Below are 17,636 nucleotides of genomic sequence, written 5' to 3'. Positions count from 1 at the left end.
CCGGCTTGCCAGTCCCCCAAGGGCAGGACCTGTCCTCCCCTCCACCATGAACTAACAGCTTTATAGAGAAGGATCTTCCATCCATTGATTCACCCCCCAGATGGCCACAACTTCTGGAGCCAAGCTGATCGGAGCCAGGAGCTTCCTATGGGTCTCCCATGTGGGTGCAGAGTCCCAAGGCTTTGGGCTGTCCTCCACTGCTCTCCCAGGCCATAAGCAGGGAGCAGCCAGGACACAAACTGGTGTGCAAACATGTGGGATACCGGTGCTTGTAGGTGGAGGATTAGCCAGAAGAGCCATTGTGCTGGCCCCAAACTGAGCTTTCAAATAGCAATGTTGGGGTGGGCCCGACGTGATAGCCAAATGGCCCCATTGTGACCACTTGAGGAGTGAACCAGCGGGTGGAAGATCTTATCCGTCTCTCCTCCTTTTCTGTATATCTGACTTTGCAATAAAAATAAATAAATCTTTAAAAAGCATAGCAGTGTTGGCTGGTGCGGTGAGGCAGCGGCTGAGCCTCCGCCTGCCGGGAGGTCCCTTGGGTGTCGGTGTGAATGTCGGCCATGCCGTTTCTGACGCGGCTCTGTGCCTGGGCCTGCACCCCTGCCCATCCAGGGAAGGTTCTCGACTTCGGACCAGTGCAGCACTGGCCTTTGTGCCTTGGGGAGTGAACCAGTGGGGGAAGATGCTTTTTTCCTTGTCTTCTCTAACTCTGCTTTTCGAATACATAAAATAAATTGCAAAAAGAAAGGTAGCAGTGTCTGCTCCCAGGCTTGGCAGCGTTCCCCTGGCGTCTGAGCTGTCTGCTGGGACTCGGGGCGCGCTTCCGGACGCCTCCCCGAGAAGGCTTTTAATTGTGTTTTATAAATACTTTAAATTTAATTTGTGTAAGCATTTTTTGAAAAAGATATATTTATTTTTATTGCAAAGTAAGAGATACAGAGAGGGGGAGAGACAGAGAAAGATCTTCCATCTGATGATTCACTCCCCAAGTGACCACAATGGCCAGTGCTGTGCCGATCTGAAGCCAGGAGCCAGGAACTTCCTCCAGGCCTCCCACGCAGGTGCAGGGTCCCAAGGCTTTGGGTCGTCTTCGACTGCTTTCCCAGGCCACAAGTAGGGAGTTGAATGGGAAGTGGGGCTGCTGGGATTAGAACTGGACCCCATATGGGATCTCAGCACGTTCAAGGCGAGGACTCTAGCTGCTAGGCCACAGCACCGGGCCCTGTAAACATTTATTTAGAATCATGGAGAGAGTGAGGGGAGACCTTCCCATGGACTCACTGTCGGTGCATTTGGGCCATGAACTGCTGCCTTCCCAGGTGCGTCCGCTGGGACCGGGTTGGAAGTGGAACACCTGGGAGTCTAGCCAGGTGCATGCCTCAATGCTGGCCCCTAATGACAGCTTTAAAGTGTGTCCTGGTCACCATGGGGCACACGGTGCAGTTGTGCCAATCGGTGCTGTCAGACAGTGGTGTCCTAATTCCAGGAACTGCCAATGAGTGAGTCTGCTTACAGTGAGGGAGAGAGGTCAGACCGAGAAGCTTGGGCTTCACTGGGAGAGAGAACGTGGCCGGCGTTAGTGTGTGTGTGTGTGTGTACAGTGGGTAGCGTGGCCAGTGTTAGCGTGTGCGTGTGTGTGTGTGTACAGCGGGCAGTGTGGCCGGCGTCAGCATGCAGTCCATCTCTTGGATAGAAGGGCTGCAGGCAATCTTCAGCCCTCATGACCACGGGTTTGAATCCTGGCTGCACCACTTGAACTCCAGCTCCCTGCTGCTGTGCCTGGGGCAGCAGTGGAGGGTCACCCAAGCCCTGGGGCTCAGCAGCCACAGGCGGGAGCCCCGTGGAGGCCTGGGCGGGCTTGGTCATTTGGGGGAATGTCCCTCTCCTTGTGTAACTTCCAAACAAATAAATACGAAAAAGATTGAAAATTACAGCCGCACGTTTTATGAGGTGCAAAATGCTGGCACTCCAGATACAGTGTGGAGTGACCGCATCTGTCACACTGGAGATGTACCGTGTGGCGCTGCTCTTGGGGCTGTTGGCCAGGCCGTGCTGCAGAGCTTGAGATGGCCATACCCTGTGGGCGCGCGTGGAAGTGCGTGGAGCTGTGGGTGCGTGTGGAAGTATGTGGGTGCGTGTGGAGGTGTGGGTGCGTGTGGAGGTGTGGGTGCGTGTGCAGGCGTGGATGCATGTGCAGGTGTGTGGTGCGTGTGCAGGCGTGGGTGTGTGGAGGTGTGCGTGGATCTGGGTGTATGGGTGCGTATGGAGGTGTGTGGTGCGTGTGGAGGTGTGGGTGCGTGTGGAGGTGTGGGTGTGTGTGCAGGTGTGTGGTGCGTGTGGAGGTGTGTGGTGCGTGTGGAGGTGTGGGTGTGGAGGTGTGTGGGTGAGTGTGGAAGTGTGGGTGCGTGTGGAGGTGTGGGTGCGTGTGGAGGTGTGTGGTGCGTGTGCAGGTGTGTGGGTGCGTGTGGAGGTGTGTGGTGCGTGTGGAGGTGTGGGTGCGTGTGCAGGTGTGTGGTGCGTGTGCAGGTGTGTGGGTGCGTGTGGAGGTGTGTGGTTCGTGTGCAGGTGTGTGGTGCGTGTGCAGGTGTGTGGTGCGTGTGCAGGTGTGTGGTGCGTGTGGAGGTGTGGTTCGTGTGCAGGTGTGTGGTGCGTGTGGAGGTGTGTGGTGCGTGTGGAGGTGTGGGTGCGCGTGGAGGGGGGTGTGTGGAGGTGTGGGTGCGTGTGCAGGCGTGGATGCATGTGCAGGTGTGTGGTGCGTGTGCAGGCGTGGGTGTGTGGAGGTGTGCGTGGATCTGGGTGTATGGGTGCGTATGGAGGTGTGTGGGTGAGTGTGGAGGTGTGGGTGCGTGTGCAGGTGTGTGGTGCGTGTGCAGGTGTGTGGTTCGTGTGCAGGTGTGTGGTTCGTGTGCAGGTGTGTGGTGCGTGTGGAGGTGTGTGGTGCGTGTGGAGGTGTGGGTGTGTGCAGGTGTGTGGTGCGCGTGGAGGTGTGTGGTGCGTGTGGAGGTGTGGGTGTGTGCAGGTGTGTGGTTCGTGTGCAGGTGTGTGGTGCGTGTGGAGGTGTGGGTGCGTGTGGAGGGGGTTGTGTGGAGGTGTGGGTGTGCGTGGATCTATCTGGGTGTGTGGGTGCGTGTGGAGGTGTCTTCTTTTTTAAGGATGACTGATTTGTTTGTATTGGAAAGGCAGATTTTACAGAGAGAGGACAAGCAGAAAGCCCTCAGCTGGTGCTCTGCCGCGGCCTCAGTGCTCAGAGCTAAGCTGTTGGAAGCCAGGAGCCTCCTTCGCGTCTCCCATGCAGGTGCAGGTACCCAAGGCTTTGGGCCATTCTCTGCTCTCTCCCAGGCCACATGCAAGGAGCTGGATGGAAAGTAGAGCAGCCGGGACAAGAACCTGCACTTGTGTGGCATGCCGTGCTCGGAGATGGAGGATTAGCCAGTTGAATGGTTGCGGCAGCCCTCCTTGTGTTCATTTTAGAGCGAGCGTGGGTGTAATATGAAGCGCGATGAGAAAGTCACGTAAGCCCTGCATGTGCGCCCTGCCTTGTGTCCCAGGACGGCAGGTGTCATGGTTGTGCTGGGATCCTGTCTGAGGAGCTCTATGTTGTGTTGCACTCAGCCTTCTCCAACCGCTGCGGCCCCGCTGCCACCTGGGCCACCTGGGCCTGGAGCCTCAGCTTTGTTTTATTCTTGCCTTTGGCATTTGGGGGCGTGCCCCACTTCAGTCATCTAGGCTGGCTTGTGGGGTTAGGTCTCTGGCAGAGAAGCAGAGCTGTATCCTGGCGTGTGTTTCTGGCATGGCCTGCGCTCCCGGCCAGGTCCAGTTCGCACCTTACTGGGGGCCTCGTTACCACTGGCGGCTGTCTCATGTTCCTGCAGGCGGCCTTGGCCCCCTCGTTGCTCTGGGCAGCAGGAGAGGAGTGCCTGCCCGGGGCACCGACCTTGGGGCTGGCAGTCTGAGTGCTGCTGACCAGGAACTTGGTGGCCACGTGGGAACTAGCACCCTGAGGCCTTCCTGTTGTTGAGCTCAAGGCTTCGGCCTCAGAGCAGCCCCGCCTCCTGTGGTCGGAGCCCCGAACCAGCACTTGCTTCCTACCTGAACAGCCCTGCTCCCCACTGGGTGAGGCTGTGCCATCATTGGGAGGGCGATAGTGCCTCCTGATCCTGGAGTCCGGTACCCAAGAGGCTGCATCCTCCCTGTGCCAGCTGTCCTTGTCCTCATGGCAGACCCCCCCCCCTCTACTGCTTCTGCCTTGGGGGGAGGTTCAGGGTTGTCTCTTGGATGTCAGGAAGAAATGTGAAGAAGTTTTAAATTTTTTTTTTGGATTTATTTTATTTTTATTGGAATGTCAGGTGTACAGAGAGAGACAGAGAGAAAGATCTTCTTTCCGATGATTCACTCCCCAAGTGAGCTCAATGGCCAGTGCTGCGCTGATCCGAAGCCAGGAGCCAGGAACTTCCAGGTCCCTCGCGTGGTTGCAGGGTTCCAAGGCTTTGGTCGTCCTCTGCTCTCTCTCAGACCGCAAGCAGGGAGCTGGATGGGAAGTGGAGCCACTGGAATTGGACAGTGCCCATATGAGATCCTGGTGCGTTCAAGGCAAGGACTTTAGTCACTAGGCCGACACTCCAGGCCCTAGTTTTAATTTTTTCTCATCTCCCATTAACCATTTCCCAGGACATGAAGGTTAAAGGTCTGTTTGGCTGTGTTTGTTGTGTCTGCAGGCTTCGCTGGGAAGCGAGTGGTGACTTTCTGATCTTGGAGACAGCGCTTCAGAGTGGAACACGTCCTGCCCTGTGTTCCTGGCGCCTTCCTCACTCCTGCTTGAGGATGCTCTGCCTTCTGCTTTTGTGTGGTTCATTTTAAGGACTGCCCACCTCCTGTCTGGGTTTGCATCCTCATGTGTCCCCAGCTGCTCAGTGGGACTCGTGCTGAGGGCGTTGGCCACGCTCCCCGGTTGAAACTGTGGGCAGATCCCATGCTTGCTGTAGGCTTCCTGGGAAGGCCGGGCTTGTACTGGGCCGCCAGGGTGTGCTCAGCGAGCCCAGGCCCCCACATACCTGCTTGCCCTGCTGGCTGCCCTGGGTGGTGGTGTCCCAGCTCTGGCTGGGGATGTGGCGGCTTGCTGGGCCTGAGCTCCGGCTGAAGCCTGGTCTGTTTTTCTGTCAGTAGAGGGCATTTAGCTTGGAAAGCAGAGGGAAGGCGCAGTTCTCCCACTCCATGCTCCCTGTGCGCCTGCAGGGCGGGGCCTGAAGCAGGGACTCGGTGCAGGTCATCGTGTGGGTGACGGACCCAGGGCCTGGGCCGCCGTTGGTGCTTCCTGGGGTGTCAGCCGGGAGCTCGACTTGCACCCCGACATGGCAGCGCCTCGTGGGAGTCCCCGGGCAGCGCCTGCAGGTGGAGCAGCTGACGCCCGTGAGCCCCGCGGCCATGCCCCTGCCCCGGGATTCCTCGGAATGTTGATTTTGTTGGGGTCTCTCCTCACTTAGCGCTCCTCCTGTCATGGTGACAAGGTCCTCTTTATCCCTTTCCTAGATCGATCATGCTCTGCAAAAAACAAAGGCAGAATTGCAGTGAAAAGGGGAAAGGCTGAGATTTTCCTTTCACTGACTCACTCCCCAAGTGGCCATGACGGTTGGAGCTGAGCCGATCAGGAGCCAGGAGTTTCTGCTGGGTCTCCCACGTGGGTGCAGGGTCCCAAGGTCTTGGCCGTCCTTGACTGCTTCCCCAGGCCACAGGCAGGGAGCTGGATGGGAAGCGGAGCAGCTGGGACACAAATAGGCCCCCATATGGGATCCCGGCACGTTCAAGGTGAGGATTTAGCCATTGAACCGTTGCCAGGCTCCACTTTCCTATCTTGTTATGTTACAACATTGGCCCGGTGCAGGAATTTGATTTCACTTTAACACTTGCTTCATGCTTAGGAAAGAACGGCACATGGCTGTTGGCGTGCAGTGAGCTAAGCTGCCCCTCTGTGAGCCTGGCTGAGGGCTGGGGCCCCCCACTTCTGTGCCAGCTCTCTGGGTGTGTGTGGGCAGCAGCAGGCCCCCCACTTCTGTGCCAGCTCTCCGTGGGTGTGTGTGGGCAGCAGAGGGCCCCCACTTCTGTGCCAGCTCTCTGTGGGTGTGTGTGGGCAGCAGAGGGCCCCCACTTCTGTGCCAGCTCTCTGTGGGTGTATGTGGGCAGCAGAGGGCCCCCCACTTCTGTGCCAGCTCTCCGTGAATGTATGTGGGCAGCAGAGGGCCCCCACTTCTGTGCCAGCTCTTTGTGGGTGTATGTGGGCAGCAGAGGGCCCCCCACTTCTGTGCCAGCTCTCTGTGGGTGTGTGTGGGCAGCAGCAGGCCCCCCACTTCTGTGCCAGCTCTCTGTGGGTGTATGTGGGCAGCAGCAGGCGCCCCTGTTTGGCCTACCCAGGTCCCAGCGGTGGCCATGTGGGTACACCAGCAGGGGACCCTCACTCGAACTCTGCCTTCCTAGTGCACAGATTGATCATCAGGGAAAGAAGGGTCGGGCTGAGGACAGGCGGTGTCCCCTCGAGCAGTCACACCCTCGGCTACGATGTGGCACGGCGTGTCCGTCTGCTGCTGTAGGAGAGCATGGTGACCAGGCGCCTGGCAGCGTCTCCGGGACTTGGCCTGCTCAGGTGTCCCCGCTGGCCTCCGGCTCACCCTGATGGCCATCCCGTCTGTGGAGCCTTCTCTCCCAGGTTCATTTCGTGTCCACATCGGCAAACACTGGAGGCGTACTACCCGGTCCGCTCTCCGCGCCAAAGCTGAGCATGCGCTGAGGAGCTGTCATTCTGTGAATTAGAGCGCAGCGCTGAGCCCGTGTTGGCTTGGCCAGTCCTCGGGCGCCGGCGGAGCCTTGCCCCTGGGAGCCTGTCCGGCTGAGGCGGTGTGCCGTGGATCGGCAGCCTTGTTGGCCTCCCCCACCCCCCGGAGCTTTGGTGAGTCCGAAAAAGCGGCCCAATGGCATCGCCTTGCGTGTCATGATTCTGTTCTGGCGGACGGGTGGCTTGGGCTGTGGGTTCCTGTTCAGCTGTACTCGGGGCTCCTGTCGTCAGCTGTGCTTTGGAAGTTTGTCCCTCAAGCAGGGAACTGGAGGGGAATTGGAGCAGCTGGGACATGAAGCACCCCTGTGGGATGCTGGCTACTAGGCTATCACACCGGAGCCTTTTTTCCCTTTTTAATTTGGTAGACAGAGGGAGTTAGGGACAAAGAGCTCCCCTCTGCTGTTCATTTCTTAGGTTTCCACCAATTAGGACTGGGCCAAATCCCTCCGTGACTTCCCACGTGGCTGGGAGGCTGGTGCCTGCTACTGGCACAAGCAGGATGACAGGGTGAAGTGCATCCCAGCCCAGGCACCCATCCCTTGAACCCGTCCCCTCCGGCTCCCAGGGCTGCCATGTGAGGCCTGACCCCAGGGACCTTCTGGTCGGCTGCGACACAGATAGCTCTGACCTAAATGTCCTAAGTGATGGCACTGGGTCAGGTGAAGCTGGGACTTGCCCAGGCACAGCCAGGAACCAGGCTTCCGTAGCCTGTAGTGGCATCGAGTTAGGGCAGGAGCTGGCGTGCGTACATGGTCGCTGTGAGACGGGATGTGGGCATCTGGCAGGTGGGTCTCTGCTTAGTCACAGTCCCACCCTGGCACACACGTGGGCATGAGAGCGGGAGAACAGCTCCAGTCCATTGCACTCAGATGGCTGCAGCAGCTGGCGCTGGGCCACGCTGGAGCCGGGCGCTTCTTCCAGGTCTCCCCGTGGGCGCTGGGCCACGCTGGCCTGCTGCTTTCTGCTCGGATAGGGATGGGATGCCTGTGTGTGTAGCTGCTTTACCAGCTGTGGTGTCGGGCGTGTTTTTTTGTGTTTTCAGCACAGGGTAAATGCAGGTCTCCCAGGCTTCCCCTCACAGACCTGTGATCAGCCAGATGAGGCCAGCGCTGCTTCTGGGTCCCCCAGCTGCATGGCATGACTTGGCCGCTAGAGCCGCACCTGTTGCCTCCCGGGGTGGGGATTAGCAGGAACCGGATGTGGAGCTGGGACTGGGGCAGGCTTTCCAGCACAGGCAATGGGCCTGCCTCACCTCGGAGCGTGGAGTTCTGCCCCTGGGCAGCTGATGTTCAGTAGTCCTGTGTGCACACCCTGCCCTTGGCACATGGCCGCACACAGTCCCCGGCAGGGGCTTTGCCCACTACAGCTTTTGCTGGCTGGGAGGCCGTCCTGGTGAAGGCTGCCCACCTGACTCTAGTTCCGCCGAGCCTGTGCCGGCTCCTGGGGCTGTAACGTTCCTGCTTGGCCCCCGAACGCTGTCCTGTCAGGGCCTGGAGTCCTAGCTGCCCCGTGAACGCGGAGACCAGCACCGAGGGGTAGGTGGGAGGGAGGCCCTGCGTCTGTTCCCAGTCTTCCTTCCTTGCTGGGGAGAATGTTCTAGAAGCTGTGCTGCATGGATGCGTGGATCGGCTTGGTACAGAGGCCGTGGCGGGCAGCGGGCTCTGGAGACAGTGCGCCATCCCCTGGCCGGAGGGCCATCACTGGGGCAGCATTTTAGGTTTGTGGACAACTTGATTTGTTCATAGATTTGAGGATAAACTTTTGCTTTCAGATCTGTGATTCGAATTCTTTAGAAGACTTTTTAAAAGCATTTTTGTATTTGAGAGGAGAGACAGAAAGACCTTCTGTCTGCTGATTGATTCTCCAAGTGATTGCAATGGACAGAACTGAGCTGATCCAAAGCCAGGAGCTCCTCTGGGTCTCCCATGTGGGTGCAGGGCCCAAGGCTCTGGACTGTCCTCCACTGCTTTCCCAGGCCGCAGGCAGGGAGCTGGGTGGGAAGCAGAGCTGCCAGCACACAAACTGGTGGTCGTATGGGATCCCGGTGTGTGCAAGGCGAGGATTTAGTCACTAGGCTATTACACCAGACCCTAAAAATTGTTAAGATTTTTTGAGAAGACTTCTATTTGAAAGGTATAGTTCCAGACAGAAGGAGAGACTGCGAGAGAGGTCTTCTGCCTGTGACGTGAGGCGCCCGCGTACCTACGTCCAGTCCTGAAGCTCTGTCTCACCGATTTCCGAGCCTGGGCTTGCGAGCGTCCCTGTGACCGCACTCACAGCTTTGCTGAGCTGCGTCAGGAGAAACAGCCTAGAACATCCCGTCGTGGCCAAGTCCGAGGAGCCCTTGGGCCTCGTGGAACAACGCAACTGCTGGGTCTTGAGGGCACAGTGGGTTTCCTGGGCTGGCAGTGAGCCGGCGGTCCTAGATCAGAGGCAGGGTTGAGTGTCCGGTGCTGCTGGCTATGGGACAGGAGCCACCTGGCTCGGCCGCCTGCCTGGCCCTCCTGCCCTGTGAGCAGGTGCCTGCGCCCACTGCTCTGCCAGTGGGTACGCTCAGGTGGTAAGGTGAATGAAGAGAGGCTTTTGTGGTCGTATCTGTACGTGGTGAGGTGGAGGCCTGGGGTTGGAGACATCCCCGGTTTCCTGGTCCCCTTGAAGGGTTCTGTTGCTCCTGCAGGGCACGGGGTCCTGGAGCTGTGGTGAAGAAGGGCCTGTCTCGGGGTTTGGTCATCTGGCTCCTTCCTGCCCCCATTGTCACTGTGAGCGTCACTGGAAGCAAAGTACCCTGGGATGTGTTTCCTCAAACACCTGGCCGGATTTGCGTTTCGGGGTTTATCAGGGTGATTTTGATGATCCAGGCGTCCCTAATGGAGGTTTAACCCTAAGTGACATCAGGTGGCGATGGCTGCTAAAAGGGGGTGACTGGCACCTGGGGGCAAAGACTGTGGTTGTTGCTGATGCAGAACCCCCACTCCACAGCACAACAGACAGCACCCCCGAAGGGAAAGACGGGGTGGCCGGGCCCCTCCTCTCAAGAACGTGTCACACATTCCTGACCCTGCAGTTACAGGTCAGGAAGCCCCCAGAGCGTGACCCTGTGTCAGTTGTGCCTTTTGAGGGAGCGTTCAGCTTCGGCGCAGCTCTGCCTTCCATTTCCACCGCAGTTACTGTGTGAGAACGAGGGAAAGTTCACCTGCTCACGGTGCTGCGGTGGGGACAGGGGGCTCTGTGCTGGCTGCCCACGCGGGAGCAGGGGGCTCTGTGCTGGCCGCCCACGCGGGAGCAGGGACCGGTCCCTTGGGCCCCGCTCTGTGGGGCAGGGGGCTCTGTGCTGGCCGCCCACGCGGGAGCAGGGGGCTCTGTGCTGGCCGCCCACGCGGGAGCAGGGACCGGTCCCTTGGCCCCGCTCTGCCCGGGAGCTTGGCTCTGTTGGTGTGTTGGCCAGCAGGCCTTGTTTGCACAGATCATGAGTTGAAGTGAGCACTTCAGTGGGTCTGTGTGTCCGGTGTCTGGCCCTGCCCCCGGGCTCTTTGTCCCCCAGAAGGGAGCCCTGCCCCACGTGCCTGTCGCTCTTCTGTTTAAGGGTTCTTTGTCCAGAGTAGAGCAGTTTCTAAAAGCTGCTGGAATTGCAGTGCCATTTTTCTTTTTCTTTTTTTTTTTTAATTTCTGTTTTTAATTTATATTGTAAAGTCAGATTTACAGAGAGGAGGAGAAACAGAGTAAGCCCTTCCATCTGCTGATTCATCCCCAGCGGCCACAATGGCCAGAGCTGCGCCAATCTGAAGCCAGGAGCCAGGAGCCTCCTCCCGGTCTCCCACGTGGGTGCAGGGTCCCAAGGCTCTGGGCCATCCTCGACTGCTTTCCCAGGCCACAGGCAGGAAGCTGGATGGGAAGTGGGGCTGCCGGGATTAGAACCGGCGCCCATATGGGATCCTGGTGCATGCAAGGCGAGGACTTTAGCTACTAGGCTACCAGACTGAGCCCAGTACCTTTTTATTGTTACATTCCTGTAGTTACAGATTTCAAGCCTAGTCCCTTACTTTTCTGTTAATTCATGGTAATTACCTGGGAGTATTTCTTTTCTTTTTTCTTTCTGGTTTTAAATTTTAGATGATGTTAACACAGTTGATCAGAGTGGGCTGGGTCAAGGGTTGGGGGAAGTGGATGGGATTCCGGATTCCCCACCTCTGCTTCCTGTTTGGGGGTGAGCGGAGAAGCCATACCCAGCTTCCCAACTACCCCAGTGCCCAGGGATGGGGAATGGCCACCTGATACCAACCTGGGTCCCAGTGTGGCACGCACTCCAAGGGTGAGGGAGCCCTTTCAATGTCCACTGGCTGACCGTCCACCGTAGAGTCTCTGTTTGGCCGGGGTAGTTGCCTGGTGTTTGTCCCCCTTCCTCTGGGATGGTCCGGATGTCCCTGCAGGGCTCAGGCGGCTGCCATGTCCTCCGTGTGGGCCTGGGCCAGCTGTCCACAGCTCGCAGGTGGGCCCAGGTCCGAGCCAGGTGAGCTAAGGCCCCACCGGACCCACACTCACAGGGCTCACGGGCTGACCCACTTGGCTCTGTGTTCCGCTCCCCACTGAGGAACAAATGACTGCGGTGGCGTTAAGGAGTTTGGGGGGACACAGTGGCGGGGAGGGGTGATCCGTGTTCCTACTGAAGTGAGAATGTCGGCAAATGGGATATTTCATTATAACCTGAATGCAAATAGCGCCTTTTCTGTTCGTTACAGACTGACTTACATGTGGTGGAGACCAGACCCGAAGTGCTTCTGAACCGAGGTAATTCTGGTATGATTGATACACACCAGTTGTTGCAATATAGTAGTTAAGTTTCTCTAGGGCTTCTGTTTTATTTTTTATTACTATTTTTAACTTTTATTTTATTTTTTATGTTTGTACAGTTGGCAAGAATGCGGGCCCAGAGGGTCCAAGTAGGGAGGAGAGGGTTGAGGTGTGAGGGAAGGCAGGCAGACACATGCTCCCAGTCTTCCTTCCTCCTGTGTCTGGGGCGGGGGAGGCTGCTGCCAGAGCAGGTCAGTACCGGGCAGGGAGTGTCCACTTGGTGACCTAGACAAGGATCCGAGGGTGTTGCTTGAATGCTTTTCATAGTTCTGAAACGCTGTTGGTTTCGCTGCTCCAAGGTTGAGAAAATCCTCCCAAGGTCCGTTGGCTGACAGGGTCCACCCCGGTGCTTCCACTCACCCGGGCATTTGCTGCCAAAGCGTGGCCAGGAGAGCTGGCCAACCTGTTCTGTTCTCCGTCTTCTGACGTGGCCCCTGATGTCCTGTGCAGGCCCCAGCGAGCTGGCCATCATGCCCTTTTCATGTACCTGGGCGTGCCATGCACCGTGTTGACCTCAGCAGTCAAGGACGCCCAGGCCTGATGTATGCTCTCCAAGGTCAAACCACAAATCCTATGACTCCCGTGTGCTGGAGCCCAGCCCCAGCTGAGTTCGGAACTCGCGAAGGGAGTCCAGCCCCAGCTGAGCTCGGAACTCGCGAAGGGTGCGTGGATGAGGCACAAAGAGGAAAGAAAGACGGACCACTAAGACTTCATCATAATGGACGACGCACAAAAGCTGTCCGCTTTATTTATACAAAATCAGTCAAACTCTGGCTCAGACTTTTTACGTCATGGTCAAGTGGGTGTTTCTAAAGATAACTGTGCCATTTGTTTCACCTAAGGCTAGCAAAAAGTTTTCAATAGATGGTGCATATCAATCAGTAACACATTCCTACCACAATTCTCATTCTACAGCTTGATCTTGAGACAGTCAAGGAAGGAAGGGCCCTAAAAGATCAAAGAAAGAGGGAAAGAATAGATTCCCACTACACCTGAAGACAGAACACCCTTGATTAGCATAGGATCAAAAGGGGGAGTTAGCACCCTTGATTAGCTATTGCCACAGGATGCAGCTGTAACAGCAATAACAGCTTTTTCGCTAAAAAACAGCAACAGCAACATCAGTTTCTAAGCTCCCATTGATACTTAACAGTAACTCGCAGAGGCAGACAATGCCTAAATAGATTACAGAATACTCAGTGGGGTTGTCCGGTGTCCATGCGAAGGGAGGCGGAGCTGCATTCAGGTGTTGTAGAGACATCCACCGGGCCTTGCCACACAGCGGGAAGTTCCCTGCGGCCTTGCCTGCAAAGGAACGATACTCTTCACATCTTCCTGTCTTCCACATCCATCACACGGACCCCAGCACCTGTGGCCAGCGTTTTGTGTCCAGTGGTCCAGTTGGGGTGACCCCCAGTAACCCCAACCAGGCCAGTTCCTGTGTGTGCCAGTGTAGCAGACTAGTCCGGTCCATGTTGCATCCCAATTGGATGCTCTTGTATTTACCTATGGGTGTTGCAGCTTAGCTCAGCTTAGCTCACCCCACAGACCAGTGCACACGTATGCCAGTGGGCTGCTGCCTTGTTCAGCCCAGCCTGCCCTCAGCCTGGCCCTCAGCTGCTGCCTTGTTCAGCCCAGCCTGCCCTCAGCCTGGCCCTCAGCTGCTGCCTTGTTCAGCCCAGCCTGCCCTCAGCCTGGCCCTCAGCTGCTGCCTTGTTTAGCCCAGCCTGCCCTCAGCCTGGCCCGCATGCACACTAGTCCACTTGATGACCCAGTGGACGAGCACTAGTTCCCTTACTAGGCCCAGTCCCCATCCCAGATTTTGTACTTTCCAGGGGCACTGCTATCCAGTCTCATGAGACTTACACTCATCCTGGCCCTTGCATGTGCTGGCAGGATGCAGTGCCCAGACTCGGCGCACTTGTGGACCAACACTTGTTGCAGCCAGGTTCTCCCCCAGCCAGGGGTCTTGCATGTGGTGGTGGATGCTATGACCCAGTTTGGCTGGCCTGGCCTGTGTTGCTGTGGCATTTGTCAACAGGTGTTGCCACCTGGCTCCACCTGGCCTGCCCATGGTCCCAGCTCATGCTGGAGGGTGCTGTAGCCCAGCTAGCCCCCAGGCTGGCTCAGCTCAGCCCAGCTCAACCCAGCTCAGCCCAGCTAGCCCCAAGGCTGACCCTAATGTGAACTGCTGGCTGTTTGCACCAACCTGGCCTGGCCTACACCCTGTCCTGATTCTGGCACTTGCCAATGGCTGTTGAAGACTAGACCAGCCCAGCCCCAGACTGGACCCATGTATATGCCAATGGATACCGTAGTGTGGCTTGGCCTTGACTGCCCCCAACCTCAGTTCTCACACTCACCAGCAGGATCTGTCTTAAATAGGCTGTTCATAAGCTCCCCTGTCAGACCAGCTCCCAGTTGCCAGTCTGGTGCACACCAGTGGGTATTTGGCTCAGCTTGACTTGACCCACCTCCAGTCCTGGCATTCACTGACAGATACGGTGGCTTGCCAGATCAGCCCACATCTATTCCAGCTATTACTGGTGGGTGCTGCAGCCCAGCCCTACCTGGCCCAGTCCTGATGGCCCACCCCCCAGACCTGGCTCTCATGTGGATCAGCTGGTGCCATGAGCTAGCTCAGCCCATTCCACACCCATTCTGGCTTTTGCAAGCGCCAGCGGGTACTAGATACTAGTCTAGTCTGGCACATCGCCATTCCTGTTCGCCCACAGCCCAGCAGGAAGATCCCTTTAGCTCAGATGCTGCAGTCTGGCCTGGCCTGGCCCGGTCCCAACTCCTGCCAGTTAGTGCTATGGCCTAGGCCTGCTCGGCTTGTCCCCATCCCCAGCTCTCATGCAAGCTGGTAGGTGTGGCAGTCTGACCCAGCTTACCATGCCCCAGCCTTTGCCCTTGTGCTCTGGTTTGCCCAGCATTGCCTGGTCTGGCCACACCCAACCCTGACTTGGCTTGTGTTCACCAGCAGGAGCTACTGCCCACAGGGGAGTTCCCCTACCAGGCCCACTCGCAGACTTGGCCCTCCCATGTACCAGCCTGTGCTAGGCCCCTGCCTGGCATCGTGTGCCCCAGTCTAGGCCTTTCTGTGGGTGCTGCAGTCGGGACCAGCCCAGCCTGTTGCCAACTCCACTTCCCATAAGTATTGAGTTCTGTGGTCATACCTAGCTCACCCCATCACCACCCCTAGCCTTTGAGCAAGCTAGTGGGTATGACAGCCCCACAGGGCTGAGGCGTCAAATCCCTCAAGATTCTGCCCTCAGACCGGGTTTTCTTGTGCATATTAAAGCCGTGACCCTAGCCTAACGTGGGCCGCCCCATGCCACTTACTGGTGGGTATTGTGGTTCAGCACTTCCGGGTAGGCCTCCCAGTCCTAGCTTTTGTGTGTGCCAGCAGATGGCAGTCAGTCCCAACCCCCCCAGCTCGGGGCTCCCACGTGGGCAGGTGTAGTGGTCTGACCCAGAAAGGTCCTCTGGTTCCCCTGTTCCAGACCACCAGGCCCAGCCTGCTTGTTCATCTGCAAGTGCAGTGGTCTGCTCGCTGGCCCCCTGAAGTCATTGCTCGCTGTAATGTTCTCTCTCTTTTTTTTTTTAAAGATTTATTTTTTTTTTATTACAAAGTCAGATATACAGAGAGGAGGAGAGACAGAGGGGAAGATCTTCCGTCTGATGATTCACTCCCCAAGTGACCGCAATGGCCGATACTGTGCCGATCCGCAGCCGGGAACCAGGAACCTCTTCCGGGTCTCCCACACGGGTGCAGGGTCCCAAAGCTTTGGGCCGTCCTCCACTGCTTTCCCGGGCCACAGGCAAGGAGCTGGATGGGAAGTGGGGCTGCCAGGACTAGAACCGGCGCCCATATGGGATCCCGGGTGTGCAAGGCGAGGACCTTAACCACTGCGCCATTGCGCCGGGCCCAGTAATGAAATCTTTAAAAAAAAAAGGGAGCTGGATGGGAAGTGGAGCTGCCGGGATTAGAACTGGTGCCCATATGGGATCCTGGCATGTTCAAGGTGAGGACTTTAGGCACTAGGCCGTGCCGCCTGGCCCTGTAATGTTCTCTCAGCAGTCCTCCCTCACGCATCTCCCCAGATCCCATGAGCGTGTGGGGGCCTTGCCCACCTATCCCGGGCCTGTACTTACTCATGCAGGTCCCTCACCCTGTCTGCTGGCAGCTGGCCTGGGACCTTACCCACCTGTCCAGGGCCCACACACACCTGTGCCTGGGTCCTCAGACCATGTCTGCAGGCATGCTGGCCTGGGGCTCTGCCTGCTTGCTTATGCTCGTGCACAGATCTCCAGATCCCCTCCTCTCCTGTGCTGGGGCGCCCCAGCCTCTACCCTGTTTTATTTTTATGTATTTAAAAGTGGGGCTAAAAGACAGGTGCAGAGATGTCTTCTGCCTCCTGGTGGGTCAGTGCTTAAGTGCCTGCAGTGGCTGGGCAGGGCCAGGCAGGACAGGGCTGGGGTGGGCCGGGCAGGGCTAAGCAGGGCAGGGCTGGGCAGGGCAGGGCAGGGCCAGGGCTGGGCTTAAGTGCCTGCAGTGGCTGGGCAGGGCTAAGCAGGGCAGGGCCTGGGCGGGGCGGGGCTGGGCTGGGCTGGGCTGGGCAGGGCTGGGCTGGGCTGGGCTTAAGTGCCTGCAGTGGCTGGGCAGGGCTAAGCAGGGCAGGGCCTGGGCGGGGCTGGGCTGGGCTGGGCTGGGCAGGGTTGGGCTGGGCTGGGCTTAAGTGCCTGCAGTGGCTGGGCAGGGCTAAGCAGGGCAGGGCCTGGGCGGGGCTGGGCTGGGCTGGGCTGGGCAGGGTTGGGCTGGGCTGGGCTTAAGTGCCTGCAGTGGCTGGGCAGGGCTAAGCAGGGCAGGGCCTGGGCGGGGCTGGGCTGGGCTGGGCTTCCCAGGTGTCAGCAGAAGCTAGTGTCGCGTGGAGAAGAACCTGAGCCCTGGTGCTCAGGTGTGGATGTGGGCGTCCTCCGGGTGTTGCTGTGCCAAGTGGCCATCTTGGCATTTGTTTTTTAGTAACCTGAACTTTGTTACACTATTGTGGCTTTCTCTTTTTTAATCCCCAAGATGGTTTTAAGAACAACTTGATCCTAGCTGCATGTTGGCTGTAACAATCTTCTCTTGGAGGGAGAGCTGCCCGTCCCCAGCAGGGGGTTTGCATGGGCCGAAGCAGGAGGGCCCTCTTTCCAAGTGGACTCTTGTTGCAGTGTCCAGAGAGTGGAGGGAGAGGAGTGGCCCGTGTCCCCGTGTCTGCTGCCACGGGCTCTGGGGAGACACGTGGCTGCTTCCCCAGCTTCTCACGGTTCAGGTGTCCCCGTGGAGCACGGCTGGGCAGGCAGAGGTGACGTCAGGGTCTCTGTGAAGACGGTGACTCCTGGTGTTGGGCAGGACCTCGAAGACAGCGCAGAATAGGACATCCGTGAAGAGCATGGCATTCTAGCCTCAGGCTAACAGGATAAGTTTGGGAATCTTACATGTAGACAAGACTTATGTCCAGAGTGCGCAGGACTCAGTACTGAGAGACCCATGCTCCCCTGAAGGGCCTTCCGTCCCTCCATAGCCCACGGTCAAGGCCATGGTCCCAGTGGTCTGCAGGAAGGGAACGACCATGCCTGCCCGTGTACTCAGAGTTCCCTAAGGGCCCGTGCAAAGTTCTGCACCTGCGCGCAGGGCTGGCTCGTCTGCCTGTCACACTGCCGTGTTTGGATCTTGGCTCCTCCGCTGCTGTCAGCTCCCTGCCCGTGCACCTGGGAAAACGCTGCCGGAAGACACAGGTGCTTGGGCCCGCACGGAGGCTCTGAGGAAGTTCCTGGTTTGGGCCAACTGAGGGATCTCACCTAACGTAAGTTATTCTAGAAAGAAAAGGCAGAGAGGAGCACAGGAAGGGCGGCTCCTGAAGGACCCTGTCACGGACGCCTCCGGCCAGCAGGTACGGGCTCTGCTGGGGCCAGT

At 58.0% G+C, this 17,636-nt stretch overlaps 1 protein-coding gene across 1 annotated transcript in view; it reads left to right on the top strand.

Annotated features, from left to right (window-relative positions):
- The window catches only part of GNB1 (G protein subunit beta 1), a 47,617-nt gene that overhangs the window by 10,749 nt on the left and 19,232 nt on the right, over positions 1-17,636 (top strand). Inside the window, exon 2 of the mRNA XM_040987794.1 lies at positions 11,563-11,611. The gene's annotated coding sequence lies outside the window, so the exon portion shown is untranslated. The remainder of the gene's footprint in view (positions 1-11,562; positions 11,612-17,636) is intronic.

Source organism: Ochotona curzoniae, unplaced genomic scaffold (genome assembly GCF_017591425.1).
Source record: "Ochotona curzoniae isolate NIBS_2020 unplaced genomic scaffold, NIBS_Ocur_1.0 contig_4792, whole genome shotgun sequence".
Taxonomy (NCBI): domain Eukaryota; kingdom Metazoa; phylum Chordata; class Mammalia; order Lagomorpha; family Ochotonidae; genus Ochotona; species Ochotona curzoniae.
Note: the sequence above shows the minus strand (reverse complement) of the source record. Positions and strands in the feature narration are given on the sequence as shown.